General features: G+C 42.9%; 1 long non-coding RNA gene across 9 annotated transcripts in view; it reads left to right on the forward strand.

Moving 5' to 3' along the window:
• Positions 1–16,074, forward strand: part of LOC140621671 (uncharacterized) — a 63,288-nt gene that overhangs the window by 26,706 nt on the left and 20,508 nt on the right. The gene's annotated exons all lie outside the window — the stretch shown is intronic.

Below are 16,074 nucleotides of genomic sequence, written 5' to 3' on the forward strand. Positions count from 1 at the left end.
GTCAGCCATGTAAATTAAACAGGTGATAAATGATCTAACTGAATGTAATGATTATCTGAGCAAAATATCCTGATTGACTTGTCACAGAGCCTACAAGTCTTCTGGTTCCTAACCCAAGGGTGTAGCCACTGTACGTGTGGAAGGCACCTGTTCAAAATGCAGTAGAGTCCAACTCTGGCTCTGACATTTACTGCCTGTCGAGACCTTTATGATGCTCATAATGGCCCCAAGCCTCAGTTTCCTGGTGAACAGAAGCCACCTCAAAGGTAGCTGTAAAAATACTGAGACAAGGTCTGTAAAGCACCCAGCATGTAGAAAGCCAGGTAAGGAAATATATATTAATAATGCTATGAAATCATAATGTTCACACCAAATGATGGCTGATAATTAGAATTATCTGTGCTGCCTTCTTTCTTTGGGAAAAAAGTCCCAATTTATAAGGACTGCCAATTTCTATGGTGCAAATGTGCCCACTGTGGCCAACTTCCAGCCACCAGCGAGATGTCACTGAATGTGGAGTTGGGAAGATGTGCATACAGTCAGCAATCATGAGCTGGAAAGAGCTAGCAACAGCTCGCTGCTGGCTTGAGCATAGTGGCCACACTCATGCAGCTTCTCCTGTGTATGGCTTATACCTGCCACACAGTCGGCACTAAGAAACAGTTAATGGATGAATGAATGATTGACTAATAAGGTACTAAGCTATTTTCATCTCTTAATAATTCGGCATACATTTGAACTGAGACTTAGAAAACAAAGTTTTGATGAATACTAACTAAATCAGGAGGGAATACCTTAAGGGCATAGGCGGGGGGCACAGCCAGAGCAAAGAGGCTGCTCTCCTACTATCCAGCACCACCCTAGGGACACAGCACATGGTCAATAAACATCTGCTCAATTGGATGGAACCAAAGGAGGCTCCAGAAAGAAATGAGCTGTAAGTTGGCTTGGGAAACACGCAAACTATAGGAGATGTATTAGGCTTCTCCAGAGACACAGGATGTGTGTGTGTGCATGTGTGTGTGTGTGTGTGTCTAAAGAAATTTACTATAAGAAATTGGCTCACATGATTATAGAGGCTGAGAAGTCCCAAGATCTGCAAGCTGGGGAACTAGGGAAGCAGGCAGCATAAGTTCCAACCCAAAAGCAGGCAGTCTTGAAACCCCCAAAAACGTTCATGTCTCAATTCAAGTGTAAAGGCAGGGAAAGACTAAGCTCAAGGCAGTCGAGCCGGGGAAGTTTCCTATTACTCATGGGGGGCGGGGGGGTCAGGCTTATTGTTCTATTCAGGCCTTCGACTGATAGAATGAGGCCCACCCTCATCAGGTGAGCAGCTTTACTCAGGTAAAGGGTTCCTTTCGTCCAGGAACACCCTCACAGTGTTGAGGCGCCTGTCCTCTCCTCCCTCATTTATATTGTAAGTGCTGCCTTGAGGAAACACAGCCTAAGATGCTGCTCAGTTAATGGAGGTGACTCTTTATCTTAAATCCAGTTCAGCTTCAATTTCTGAAATTTCCTAACCACCAAAAGGTTCTAAAAAAGCCACTATGCAATGCACCAGCAAACTCCCCGGGGATCCCCAAAGGAAGCGACGTGATGTTCCTCTCAGCAAAAGTCAAGCTGTGCGTCAAAATTTGACAGAGACAGCACTTCGTGAACCCCCCTGCCTGAATTTCCAGCAAAAAGACCTAAAGCATCGAGTCCCATTCTGCTTCTCCAAATCCACCTGTGAGTGACCTCCACCTGGGGATGACACAGTCTCATTAACAACACTGTGGTAAATGTCATCTACTCCCTCGTGAATTTTGGCAGAGATGACCGACCTCACATTCTTCCCCTTCTAAGATTCAGTGGTACCATAAATACGTCTAAAACAGATAAGGTTTCATAAAAATTCCTCTGCAAAGAGTTGCTTATGAGGGACCACAGGCCCTCCTTGCCTCTGGCACGGAGTCCATGTCCTTTTGCAGCCCTTGCTCCAGCCACAGCAGATCTGGAATGGACATCTAAGGAGGGTCCCTCAAACCAGCCTGTGCTCAGCCTCCCCTCAGACCAAAGGGGAAGGACAGACCACTACTCCGAGCTGGGAATCCCCTACACGTTGCAGTCCCCGGCTGACATTTGAGGAGGAACATTTTGTTGGATAAGTGTAGATTTTTCTTTAAAAGCATACCCACACCTTCATTTTTAATGCTCAACGGATTTTCAAAAGAACAAATAAATGTAGCAAGTATACATTTTAACCTCCTTTTCCACCAATTCCCCTCCTGATAATGTTCACTGAACTAATTCCCCTCCTGATAATGTTCATCGAACAAGAGATAGAGACGGTGCAAGTCCTGCACTCATTTCTTTCTTTTTTAAGATTTTATTTATAAGGAATCTCTATGCCTAACGTGGGGCTCGAACTCATGATCCTGAGATCAAGAGTCGTAGGCTCCACCAACTGAGCCAGCCAGGGACCCCATACCCATTTCTACTGCACTTAGTCACCGGGAAAGCTTCTATTTCATGCAGGCAATGCGGAGATTTGTTGCCTCCTAGAGTTTGCCGAGAGTCAGCTGCTGAGGGAGTCCAGGGAGATGCCCCTGTCCAGAGCAGAGTAGGGATAGTGAGAAAGGAAGGCCCTGATTGCACCCTGTATGGACACCATCCATGGCAGCAGGCAGAGGGGAGGGATACCAGTGGCATGGAGTCAGCCCAGAGACATGGTAGGAAGAAAAAAGGGAAGTAGACCTGAGGCCACCTATGCTGGGCACAACTTTCGCTTCCTTGTCGATATGGACAGAGGATAGTCTTCTAGAGAGAAGACAGAGGCTTCTAGAACATCACTAGTGAGACTAGAAAGGATAAGGACACATAAAATGAAGGCAAAGCCATTGGGGGAAACCCCCTGCAACAACCCAGCCCCAACCAGAAGCTGGAAGTAAGACCCCGCCTCGTGGGAGTTGCCTTGAGTCGTGAAAGTGACCTTGCAGCCTTTGCAAAAACAGGGCAGGAAGACGATGTGAGAATAAACAGATTAATTCAGGAGAAGGTAAGAATGGAAAGCAGCAAACGTCGGAATCATAAACTGGCAGAAGCATGCATGTCCCTTAAAATCACAGCTGATGATGAAAAAGTAACATAGTTGGATCGCCAAAAAGTCACTTAGATCTGATTGAATCTAAGAGACAATCCTTGGCCCCAAAGCAAGAGGCTTAGTTAGTGACATTTTAAATCACCATAAATATAAGGTGGGCAAGAACGAGCAAGTTCTCGGGGCACCCTGGTGGCTCAGTGGTTGGGCGTCTGGCTTTGGCTCAGGTTGTGATCCTGGAGTCCTGGGATCAAGTTCCGCATCAGGCTCCCTCTGCGTATCTCTCATAAATAAATAAAATCTTAAAAAAGAAAGAAGGAAGGAAAGAAAGGAAGGAAAGGAAGAAAGGAAGGAAGGAAAGAAAGGAAGGAAGGAAGGAAGGAAGGAAGGAAGGAAGGAAGGAAGGAAGGAAGGAAGGAAGAAAGAAAGAAAGAAAGAAAGAAAGAAAGAAAGAAAGAAAGAAAGAAAGAAGCAGCAAGTTCTCTCATTTTGGGACAAAAAAAAAGAAAAGAAAAGAAAAAAGAAAAAAAAAGGAAAAGAAAAGAAAAGAAAAGAAAAAAGAACAAAAAGTCTTAAAAACATAACAATAAAATGGATAATACTGAGCCCTTCAGAAAATTCTTCCAATAAAGGGCAATGGTCTATTGGGGATGTAGCTTTGCTGTCACCAGCACACAAAAACAGCGCCTTCTCCGCAGCAGGATGATACTCAGGACCACCCAGCACTGCCTTCCCCTGAAAAATCAGAGTACGTGGAGATTAAGGTGGACTGATGAACTGAAGTGCATTCTGGTTCCCCCCTGCCACTCACCAGCAGCGTGACGCTGGCCAAGTTATAATTCTGTGCCTTATGTTTACAACTATAAAATGAGAATTAAATCATACTTGGCCCCCAGGGGCCTGGGACAATCAAGTGGATCACTGTGCATTAGCCCAACCCAGCTCCGAAAATTTGGCCAGCACTTAATAACTCAAGGGCAGTATCTGAAGAAGGCACTGAGAAGGACCCTACAATATTAAGAAGATGTAATTCAACAAGGGCCATGCAGACCACTCGGTCTGCTAGATATTCCAAATCAAATCAAATTCAGGCTTTGTGATCTGTTGCCATCCTCTCCCCTGGCTCCTTCCAGGACGGCATCAGTGACGGACCAGGCCCTTTCCCATTCCCCAGGCAGCCCAGATGCTAGGCTGAAGGTATTTCAAGGGCTCTGGCTTCATGAGCCAAAGGGATCTGGAACTGTGGCCACATACCTGGTGTCCAGGGAGCCAGAGAAGAGCCTTGGCCACTTATAAACGACCTCTCCAAGATGTGGCATTTCTTTGTTCTCTCCTCCCTCCCCCCACTCCCTCTCCCACTTAATCTCCCTGCAATGCTAGCCTACTTCACTACCTTTACAGTTCACTAAAACTGTGACCCTTAGTCTTCCATGTAAAGAAAAAAATGGTGCATGAGATCTCCTGGCAAACCTAAGAGCATCACTTTTCCGAGATTCTAGCTAATGGGGACAGCTCAGGAGGCCCTACATGATGTACCAGGTGAATCTATTATATTTCAATCTACATTGCCTGACACAGTTTATGGGACCAGAATTTATTACCAGCCTTATGGCTTCATAAATTAGCTAGTCAAGCTATTGTCCCATCTCCGTGCGCTGTTTTAGCCATGAATTTATGGTATTCTGGCTTAAAGTAGCATCATTGCCATCACTTCCCAGTACTGGGAGCATTAATTTTATCCTGAGATATAATTCATCACGGTTATTATGAGAATACCAACATAAACAAAAGAGGAAGAAAAATATGTAGGTTATGGTCTAATTGCCAGAACCAATCCCAAAAGGAAAGGGGACACTTGATAAAGTTTGTAATCTTTGGATGAGTCTTGAGTGTGCTTAGCGTGATTCCAACTCAAAAACCTTTACACACTTGAATGGGAAAATATACAGTGAAAAGCCCGTTGAAAATCCACAGAGCGCCAGCCAAGCAAAAGTGCTGTACTCTGTCAGGATATCTGGGCTGTGTTCCCTCTGTAAATCAGCATTTTAAGTGTTAGATAAAGAGAATCCATAAATCAGTATTCTATTTCCTCAACGTGACCTGGTGTCTTCGGCAAGGATCTTCTGCTATTTGGCTGTTTGGTCTGGTCTGGTTTTATGTGGTCAGTTGTGGGCTTGGTTTGGTTTAGGGGGTGGAGAGATCATACGGCCTAAAAGCTATGATTTGTTCTTTTGTTCCTGCTCATTACTCCAAGGACTAAAACTGCTGCCAATTCAACTATCCTGCCCACGTGTGCTAGCCAAACGGACCTCTGGCTTGTAGCTGCAGAACCCCGGTGCATGCCACAGTTCTGCAGCCAGCGGGTGGCACGGTACCATCAGAAGGCACAATATCACCACTTGAAAATGACCAAAAAAAGCGAACACTGGCTTTATTTACTTTAAAATACAGCCTACATTGTCTCATGAGTAAGGAATTGATTTTTAATGCATTAAAAAAATAGTCAAAACCATTAAAATGTTCCCATCATCAAGATTTTAAGGATGCCAAAAGCAGCTGGCATTATCAATGATATCTCTGTAGGGAAAGAGCATGGATTTTGGAAATAGAAAGATGTGGATTCCAATGTGGACTCTACCACTACCCCGTTTTATCCAAGGACAGACCTTCTGGTCCCCAGACTCTGGGGCTAAGTCAAGTTTCCATTGCAGAGTTGGGGTAGGTGCATGCGCAGCAGCCTTAGTAAATTTGGCCTGAAAAAACAGGTCTAAAGAGCTTGGAAAGTGGAATCCAGGGGTGCCTGGGTGGCTCAGTCGGGTAAGTGTTTGCCTTCGGCTCAGGTCATGATCCTGGGGTCCTGGGATCGAGCCTTGCCTCGATCTCCCTGCTCAGCGGGAAGTCTGTTTCTCCCTCTCCCTCTGCCCCACCCTCCACATATCCTCTGTCTCTCGCTTTCTCTCCCTCAAATAAATGAAAAATTGAAAAAAGAAAGGAAGAAAGAAAGAAAAAAAAAGAGGAATCCATTTGGCAGCTACTCAAATACACTCCCCAAGCAAAGACTTGCTTGGTTAGAAGGACTTTAGACATACTCCAATACACTCGAGGGGTGAAGAGTTGAGGATGACACTGAGGATTTTCAAAATTTAAGAGGGCACAGATTACTGGAAGAATAAGCGTTAAAGATGCCCATTCAGTATCCAAGTGAAATGCCAAGTCAACAGTTGGATATCGGAATTTGAGAATGGGGGACGGTCAGTGATGGAAATACGGGGAGTCATTGGCACACATGGGGAGAACTGGAAGCCATCGGCTGAATGAGGTCACTCAAAGTAACAGACTAATGCCCTTCTGTGATAAATAGATTGAGGCAAGTTACCGTGGATTACAGTTCCAACTCTTAGCTTTCCTCCCTCCTGTAATAGGATAATGCAATTCTTGTGGTCTTGTGACTTGCTCCCCACTTCCAGTGGCCAAGTATACTTGCTTCTCCCTTAGCTTTGAGCTTGGCCATGTGCCTCACTTTGACCAATAAATATCGGCAAAAGTGTCCTCGTGCCACTTCCAGATGGCAACTTGAAAAGGAATGATAGATTTTTGCCTGCTTTTAAGCTACCTCCCACCGCCATGAGAAAAGCATGCTCCAGAGAGCTGCTGCCTCTTCAGTGTGGGACCCAGGATGGAGCTCCATGAAGCCCAGCTGACCCCAACTGAGCTGCATCTGAATGAGAAATAAATGTTTGCTATTATAAGGCACTGAGACTTTAAGGGTTGTCACTGCAGCAAAAACTGGCTAATGCATAAGTGAAACCAGTCCCCTAGTATATACACCCAAAAACCAACATCAACCTACCTCAAGGATGTTTGGTGCCCCCCCACCAAGTCTAATAAGAGTTCCAGGTGGCTGTACAAGGTCGGCCCGACTCCCTGCATGGAGCCTGCTCCTCCTTCTGCCTGTGTCTCTGCCTCACTCTCTTTCTCTGTCCCTCATGAATAAATAAAATCTTTATTTAAAAAAAGAAAAAAAACAAGGTCAGCCCGAGATAAGACTATTAAATTGGTTCAAGTTTACCTCTGGAACTTCCAGACTTTGCTTAGGTGTTCTCCACCTCACTCCACATGAGTGAATGCCTTTCCAAGTGAAAACCTGCTCTGAAGGAGAGCTCTGACATGAGTCATTGTGGTAGCTCAGTTAGACAAATATTTACAGGATTCATGAGCCAGCAGAGCTGCTTACATACAAAGGTGAACACAAAACAATCTTGGCCTTTGGTGAGCTGACATCCAGTCTGCTCCTTACTGAGGGCATTAGCCTGGGAAATGATGGAGACTGCCTTCAATCTCTACATAAACAGGTGATTGTTCTGGAAGGGAGCCTGACCCAGTGGCCTCAAGGACTCTAGCTCATGCCCAGACTGCCTGGGTGCAGCCCCAGGTATGCTGAGAAGACGGGGGGCACATCCTGGCGGATGCTCCTCAGCTGTCACTATCCACTGCACCAGGCTGTCAGCTCAGTAGGGGCCCTGGATATACCCCTCATTTCAACCAAAATCTGGGCTCTTCACTCTCCATAGTCCAATGCAACTCACCAAAGGGCGTTCTTCTTTGCATTCTGAGCCAGATCCATGCAGAAGATTGAAAGCTGGCTTGCAACTAGGAACCTGAGGCTCTGCTACTCTCGAGCAAAAGGCTTCTTGAGACTCCTTCAATATCAAATAGCTAATACATGCACGCATGCAGGCTTGCACACCCCCACAGGCAAAATGAAGCAAACAGAAAGGAAATGAAAACAAAGACTCATTTCTCTTGTAGTGCAGACTGGCTTAAAATGTAGAGAACAATAACCAAATTTAAGGCTTTGGTAAAATATCTCTGAAAAGCTCATCACGCTCAAAATATGAGTTCACTTGTCTCTTCACCTACCGAGTAGTGGTTGCGGCTTCTGTCACCTGACAGTAACATGTTCTGTAGTATTACCTCACAGAAGGGCTCTTCTGTGTCTTAGCTTATTTTATACATCATCACAGGAGCAGAGAACCAAAGTCCTACACACCGATGCACTCCTCTCCCCTTTCAGAAATGAAGCACATACGTTTCTTTGCACCAACGGCAATCATATGACATATTTCACCTGCCTGGGAGAAATTAAATTTGAAATGAATCTGTGTATTTGGGCGCGTTGCCTTTGACACACAGCAACATCATTCCATAAATAAAGGGGGCAGCACTAAGCCTCAGCCATCAGATCTCTTAAAGGACATCTCCACTGTATCTTTGATAAAATACAATTCAAATGAGTCATTTCTTCCCAAGCAAATTTTTACAATAATTTCTTAAAGCTCTCAGAGTCATAGTAATCACATATCAAATAAAAACATTCTTGAGATGTTTTTCATTTTCAATAGTGAAACTATTTATTGAAGCATCTCGGGTTTCTTTATCCTTCAGGCTGTATTTAAAGCCTTGGAGAAAAGTTCCAAGTGAGGCCAACAATGTCACTTGGAGGTCCTCGCTCCTACTTTATGGGTCATCCTTGGTCATTCCACTGCCCATCCTATGGTCCAGCCTCGCTGTACCACTGGCTGCATCCAGAATGCACCAAGCACCGTGGCTACACTTTGCATATAGTTCTCCAAACCTGCCTCCTACTCATCCCAGATAACTCAAGTCTGCCCTTTACGATCAATGTGTGTACCAGACTGTCTGGGAAGGCAGCCCTGTCCCCTGGGCAGTCTTGGTGAAATACCCCTTCCCTGGCTCCTCCTAGAGCACCCGCCTGCCCCCATCCTCCTGTGGAGCTGGGAGCAGAGCTCTGCTGGATGGCTTTGAATCTCAGCTCTCCCACTCACTAGCTGTGTGCCCCTTGGGCCACGTAACTCTTCTGCCTCTCAGTTTCATCATCTGTAAAATGCCAATAATGAGTACCCATTTGATAAAACTGGGGTAGTGATCAGACATTTTAAGAAATGTAAAAGCACTGGGGGTGCCTGGTGGCTCAATCAATTAAGTAAGCATCTGCTTTTGGTTCAAATCATGATCCCGGGGTCTTGAGATGGAACCCCGTGTTGGGTTCCCTGCTCCAAGGGGAGCCTGCTGCTCTCTCTCCCTCTGCCCCTGTTCCTGTGCTCTCTCATTCATACACTCTCTCAAAGAAGTAAAATCTTAAAAAAAAAGAAAAGAAAAAAAGAGAAGAAAAGAAAAAAGAAAGAAAAGAAAAGAAAAGAAAAGAAAAGAAAAGGAAAGGAAAAGAAAAGAAAGACATATCTCCAATATCCAGCAAATATTCTGGCACATGGAAAACATACTTCAAGAATGCTGAATGAACAAATGAATGAAATAAAAATATATATCCATGTATATTCACATTACATTCCTGCAACACTTCCCCCAAAAGACAATGTGATACCATAACTGCTTCAAAGAGGAAGTATGTTATTTCACACATCAATTCACCAACATCCTCTGAGGATTGTTTTTAGAACAGAAATAAATTCTATGCATACCTTATGGCATGAAGCTATTGCTTTTAAAGATAAAGGCATTCTCCAAAAATACTGATGTACTTCACCCAGAATATTCATTTTCAGCACTACAAATTCATGAAGGAAGAATGAAAAATTGAGAAATATATAAATTTCTCTCTTAAAGATGAAGGTTTGAAAAACATGGCCAACAGACCCATGAAAAGATGCTCAACATCACTGGACATCAGGGAAATACAAATAAAAACCACAATGAGATACCACCTCACAACAGTCAGAATGGCTAAAATTAACAACTCAGGAAACAACAGATGTTGGCAAGGATGCAGAGAAAGGGAAAACCTCTTACACTGTTGGTGGAAATGCAAGCTGGTGCAGCTACTCTGGAAAACAGTATGGAGGTTCCTCAAAAACTTAAAAATAGATCTACCCTATGACCCAGCAACTGCACTACTAGGTATTTACCTCAAAGGATACAAACATGGTGATTTGAAGGGGCACCCACACCCCAATGTTTACAGCAGCAATGTCACTATAGCCAAACTAGGGAAAGAGCCCAGATGTCCATCAACTGATGAATGGATAAAGATATACATGGAAGATATATAGTGGAATGTTACTCAGTCACCAAAAAGAATGAAATCCTGCCATTTGCAAGTACATGGAACTACAGGGTATTATGCTAAGTGAAATAGTTCAGTCAGAGGAAGATAAATATCACATGATTTCACTCATGTGGAATTTAAGAAACAAAACAGATAAACATAGCAGATGGGAAGGAAAAATAAAATAAGATTAAAATTAAGAGAGAAGCAAACCATAAGATACACTAAACTCTGGGAAACAAACGGGGTGGCTGGAGGGGGTGGGGTTGGGGGAATGAGGTAACTGGGTGGTGGGCATTAAGGAGGGAACGTGATGTGATGAGCAGTGGGTGTTAGATGCAACTGATGAATCACTAAATTCTACCACTGAAACTATTTTCAAAAAAAAAAAAAAGAAAGAAAGAAACGTGAATTGATTAAATAGGAAAAAAGATATATGATCTCTTAAATTATCTTGTAGGAATTCAGCAATATTGAAAAACAAAATGTAGTCTTCCACTATGTAATCTCACAAAGGATGAGATTAAAAAAACAAACCAAAGACCTCAAAAACAAGAAAAGAAAAAAAGAAAACCTTAGTTATTTGTTCTGCTTATACCATAAGTTTTGAAGAGTTGCTAATCTTTTAAAGACCATGTGGCCTCCCCTTATATTCACCACCTTGTTCTCTGGGAAAGAGGTTAAAATATCCTGTAAAGGAAGCATATTCTGTTAAGGTGCTAAATGAGGAGACTCAAACAGTGAGCATTCCCTGGCTCAAACAACAGAAGGCAAAGCGTGCCCTCAGACTGAGCAGAGGGTGAGACACTGCTTCCACAAAGCCAAAAGGAAAAAAAAAGAAGCCCTAAGTCAGCTTGCCGCTGGAGAGTTGGCTTCGAGATCTAACTTCTCTTGGTTTTCACATCAACACTTTATTTTTGAATAGGTCTGTGATAAAAGCATTGCTCCTGCAACTGGCTGCTTTGTTGAAAGCAAAGTATTGTGCACTTAATTAAATAATACTGCTGGCATTATGGTGACTATTCAGAATAATCTTACATAAACTCATCGAAGTAGCCCCCCAAAAGCCCATTATAATAATAATAATAATAATATTTGAAGCTCATTTGAATAAATGTGTTGAGCAACAGACTGAATTCTGAGTCACCTATGACTCTTCTGTAGCATTGGTACTCAGAGTGTGGTCCGTGGACTAGCACCAGTTTGCAAAACATCCATTCTTCAACCAGGATGAGGGAAGGACACAAACGGAGAAGGGTTTAGAAATCTTTACGGCAAAAAAAAAAAAAAAGGGAAAGTAAAGAAACTTTTACAGCAATTTGACATCATTGTGACATCCACTGTGTGCTCAGTGGACCCGTTCCTCTGAACAGGGTATAGGTCAGCTCAGAAGTCACATCATGACCCAATGTGGTCATGCACTGGTAGGGTCATCTCATAATGCATGACATTTTAAGGTTACTGTGTCAAGAATAACCCAAAAATGTATTTAAAAATGAGAAAAAGTAAGCATATAGTTATTTTTGTAACTTGCTACTTTTACATCTTTTTAAGTTTTATCATCCTCTCTAAATGTATAGTTTAACACTGCAACTAAATAAGGAAAGTAAAATTTGTATTATTTATTTACAACTCCAATTTACTGATGGCCTCTTTTTTTATGTACTCATTTTTTGGAGACAGAGAGTGAGAGAGGCAGAGGCAGAAGGAGAGGCAGGCTCTCCACAGAGCAGAGAGCCTGATGCGGGACTCATTCTAGGACCCTCGGATCATGACCTGAGCCAAAGGCAGACACTTCACCAGCTGAGCCACCCAGGCGCCCACTGATGTCCTCTTTTTGGTCAAGAGAAGACACATCTATTCTGAATGTGACAATCACAGTAAACCAAACAATGACAAAGAAACTGCTTTTGAAGAAATTAAGATGAGAAAACTTTGTATTTGTTTTACCTGGAAGGATGATCCCTCATACAACTGAATTCCATTTTGTGGCCATAATTGATGGCGAAGTGCTACACACACTGCGTGTCATTCGAAAAGATATATTGGCAAATGAAACAATGAAACAATGAAAGTGTAAGCATTATTTTACACAGAAAATGGTTTCTAAAAACTCAAAGATATATTTGCAAGAAATAGCACTAACTGAAAAGCAACAGAAGCAAATGTCCAAATTTCATACTTAAAAAAAAAAAAAGATTGTTTTTGAAGGCTCCTTATGAAGCGGCACGAAAGACATAAAATTGCCCAGACATTAATGTAACGGTGCATCCAGTAAGTCTACTTGGAAATACTGGGTGAATCTGTGACCAAGAAAGGGTTGATCAAGTATCACTTCGCAAAAATATGATAAATATTATGTTTCCAGTGGGGGCTGCTTGCAGAGCCTCAATGCAGGAGGCCAATCATGGACGGCTGCCCTGCTAAGTGACATGTACTTGAGCAGCACTCAGCAAACTGCTTCCTTGCTTGAGAAAGCCCTGCCACAATGTCAGCTGAGCAACACGCCTGGTGACATAGGACATGAAAGTTAATGCATTACCTTCAATACCCCTGTTTTTATTTTTGAAGAGTTACTTATTTGAGAGAGAGAATGAGTGGGGAGGAAGAGGCAGAGAGAATGAGAATCTTCAAGCAGACTCCCCACTGAGCATGGAGCCCAATACAGGGCTCGATCTCATGACCCTGTGATGTGGTCATGATCCGAGTTGAAACCAAGAGTCGGATGCTTAACCGACTGAACCACTTAGGTGTTCCTATATTTCTGTCTTTATTATGTGATCTTATGGAAGATGAGCGCAAAGGAACTCAGTGTTTCCTAAGAAACCAGTTTTTTCCAGATTTTTAAAGATGTGACTCGCTCATTTGTCTGACTTAGTATTTTTAAATATTCTAACACTCTTATGCAAGGAAGAGATGCAGTGCTTCTTTAACGTATGTCTTTATATAATGATGCATCGTAGAGTCTGGAAATATATAAAACAAGATAATGATAGTGGCTAACTCTAAGGACAGTTACAGGGAGCTTTTTTCCCCCCTCCTTTGGCTTCTCTGTATTTATAACTTTTTTCTACACTGAATTATACTCATGTCATAAAGAAACAAAAGACCACAGAGTCAATAAAAGGGTTGCATGAGGTCAGCCATTTAAAAACAATTCTCAAGAGCTTTGCCCATCTAGGGGACCACGTGAGCTGTCAATTATGGATGAGCCCCATACACTACTCAGAACCACAAACTCATCACTCTGAATGTGATGACCTCACAGCTGAGGAAGGGGTCAATTAAAACACACAATGGCCCTGACCAGTAGCCACCTGCACACCCACAACTATGGGGCCAAGCAAAGAGAGTATTCATCCCTGGATGTGTCCATAACAAGACAACTGTGAACACAGCAGGATCGGCCATGCCAATCGAGGAACTCAAAGAACGCTGTTTCCTTCTCATAATAGTGGGGGGCCCTCCTAGGGGGTATATAGCACCTCACTGTCCATCCCCACTTCTCTTCTATCCAGCTCCCCACTTCTTCCTTCCACTTGCTTCAGGCTCTCAGAATAACACCTGTCGTGCTCCAGAGCCAACCAGGCTCAGTCAAGCATTTTTACACAATTTTTTAATAATCACTGCATTTATTTTTTTCTCCTTTATCAAGAGATACAAAAAAAAAAAGAGATACAGAAAGGAACAATATACAAATTTTGTGTATAAATGTCATCCAAAGTCATCCAAATGTAATCCAAAGCCTCCTGTCCCCAAACTGTCCCAAACTGATTATTGTTATTGTTGCCTTTACTATCACTATTAATGCTAAGAAGGGACCTGTTTTTAGGTAGGTAATATTTACAGTTTGCCAGTAAAATTCCCATGTTAAGCACACAATTCACAGCATCCCACAGCCCCTGGAAACAAGTATCTAATGCTCACAGATGCCTGTTTATAGAGCTTTCTAGTTGGAGGCAGTGAAATATACACTCCTAGATGAGAAAGTAGAAGACCAAAATCCCTCCATCTCTGCTCAACCTCCACGCAGGTAAGCTGAGGCCGATCAGCCACTCTCTCTGCACCTAGCCCAGAGGCAATGTTAGCTGGCTTTGAGAATTGATATATCAGGTCTCTATGACCTCCCCCCTTCCAAGGGGTTCTCATCAGAGCCAGAGCAACAGGGCAATGTGTAGTTATGGTTCATTTCACTTGCAAATGACAGAAGAGAAGTTGATTTTTTTAAAAATAATAATGGCTGCTTTTAAAAACAAGCTACCCAACTTAAAAACGGGCAAAGGACTTGAACAGACATTTCTGGAAAGCAGACATATAGCCAACAAGCACAAGAAAAGGTCGTCAACGTCACTCATCATTTGGGAAATGAATATCAAAACCACAATGAGATACCACCATTTCGCACCCATTAGGATGGCTACTATCAAAGTGGCAGAAAGTAACAAGTGTTGGTGAGAATGTGGGAAAAAATTGGATCACTTAGGCATTACTGGTAGGAATGTAAAGTGGTATAGCCACCATGAAAGGATGCATGGCAGCGCCTCAAACAGTAGAATTATCATATGATCCAGCAATTCCGCTTCTGGGTTTATACACAAAAGAAGAGAAAGCAGAGAATCAGACATATTTCTGTACATCAATGTTCGCAACAGCACTATTCACAACAGGCAAAAGATAGAAACAATTCAAATGTCTAACAATACATAAATGGGTAAACGAAATGTGGTACAGACATAGATGGCATGTTATTCAGTCTAAAAAGGAATGAAATTCTCATACATGCTACATTACAGATGAACCTAAAAGACATTCTGCTAGGTGAAATAAGCCAGACAAAAAGACTGCCCCAACTCCAGCCATCACATCAACAATCCATCAGGTAGGAAGGATAAAAGGAAAGAGAGTGCACATTCTTTAAATATTCTATGTCGTACGACAGTACAACTCAACAAGATGACCTTTTGAGTTCCCTCTTGTGATAAGATGATATAAGAAAAATAGCTCCCCTAGGGGCACCTGCATGGCTCAGTTGGTTAAGCACTGACTCTTCACTTCAGCTCAGGTCATAATCTCATGGTCACGATCTCAGGGTCATGGTATCAAGCCCCACCTTGGGCTTGTGCTCAGTGAGGAGTTTGCTTAAGATTCTCTCTCTCCTTCTCCCTTTTCCCCCTTTACCTGCTCACACATGTGTGTGTTTGCGCACACTCTCTCTCTCTCAAAAAAAAAAAAAAATAGCTCCCCTCTCTGAACACTGATGGTGATTTAGGCACTGTACCTGTACCTTTTCTCTGTTGCTCCTCACTCCTGCCTAGAGAGGTACAGACACCCTTGTCAGCATTTCATAGATGAGGAACATCAAGGCCAGGAGCCTTGAGCCATCAGAAAGGGGATGAATGCTTTTAGCATTAAAAACATTGTCCTTTGGGGGCACCTTAAGTGTCTGCCTTCAGCTCATGTCATGATCCCAGAGTTCTGGAATGAAGTCCTGTGTCAGGCTCCCTGGAGCTTGCTTCTCCTTCTCCCACTCCCCCTTCTTACACTCTTTCTCTTTCTCTCTCTCAAATAAATAAATAAAATATTTTTTAAAATTAAAAAAAAAAAAATTCTACCTGGAAGTCCAACCTTCCCTTTAGGGATACTACCTGGAGGTTGTACAGGGCCCTTCTGCTCACATTCTAGTGTCAGCACAGTCACATGGCTGCACTCTACTGCAAATGAAGCTGGGAAATGTGATCTTTTTCTTGGGGAGCATGCAGGAATTTTATTACTGAGGATGAAGGAAGAATAAGTATTGACAGACAGCAAGCCATCTTTGTACACATGAAAATTACCTTGAAAGTTTTTTTTTTAACACCAAGCTGAAAATCTTCAAGGTTTCATAGGATCACATGCAGAAAGGGGGAGCTTT

This window comes from Canis lupus, chromosome 30 (genome assembly GCF_048164855.1).
Source record: "Canis lupus baileyi chromosome 30, mCanLup2.hap1, whole genome shotgun sequence".
Classification (NCBI taxonomy): Eukaryota; Metazoa; Chordata; class Mammalia; order Carnivora; family Canidae; genus Canis; species Canis lupus.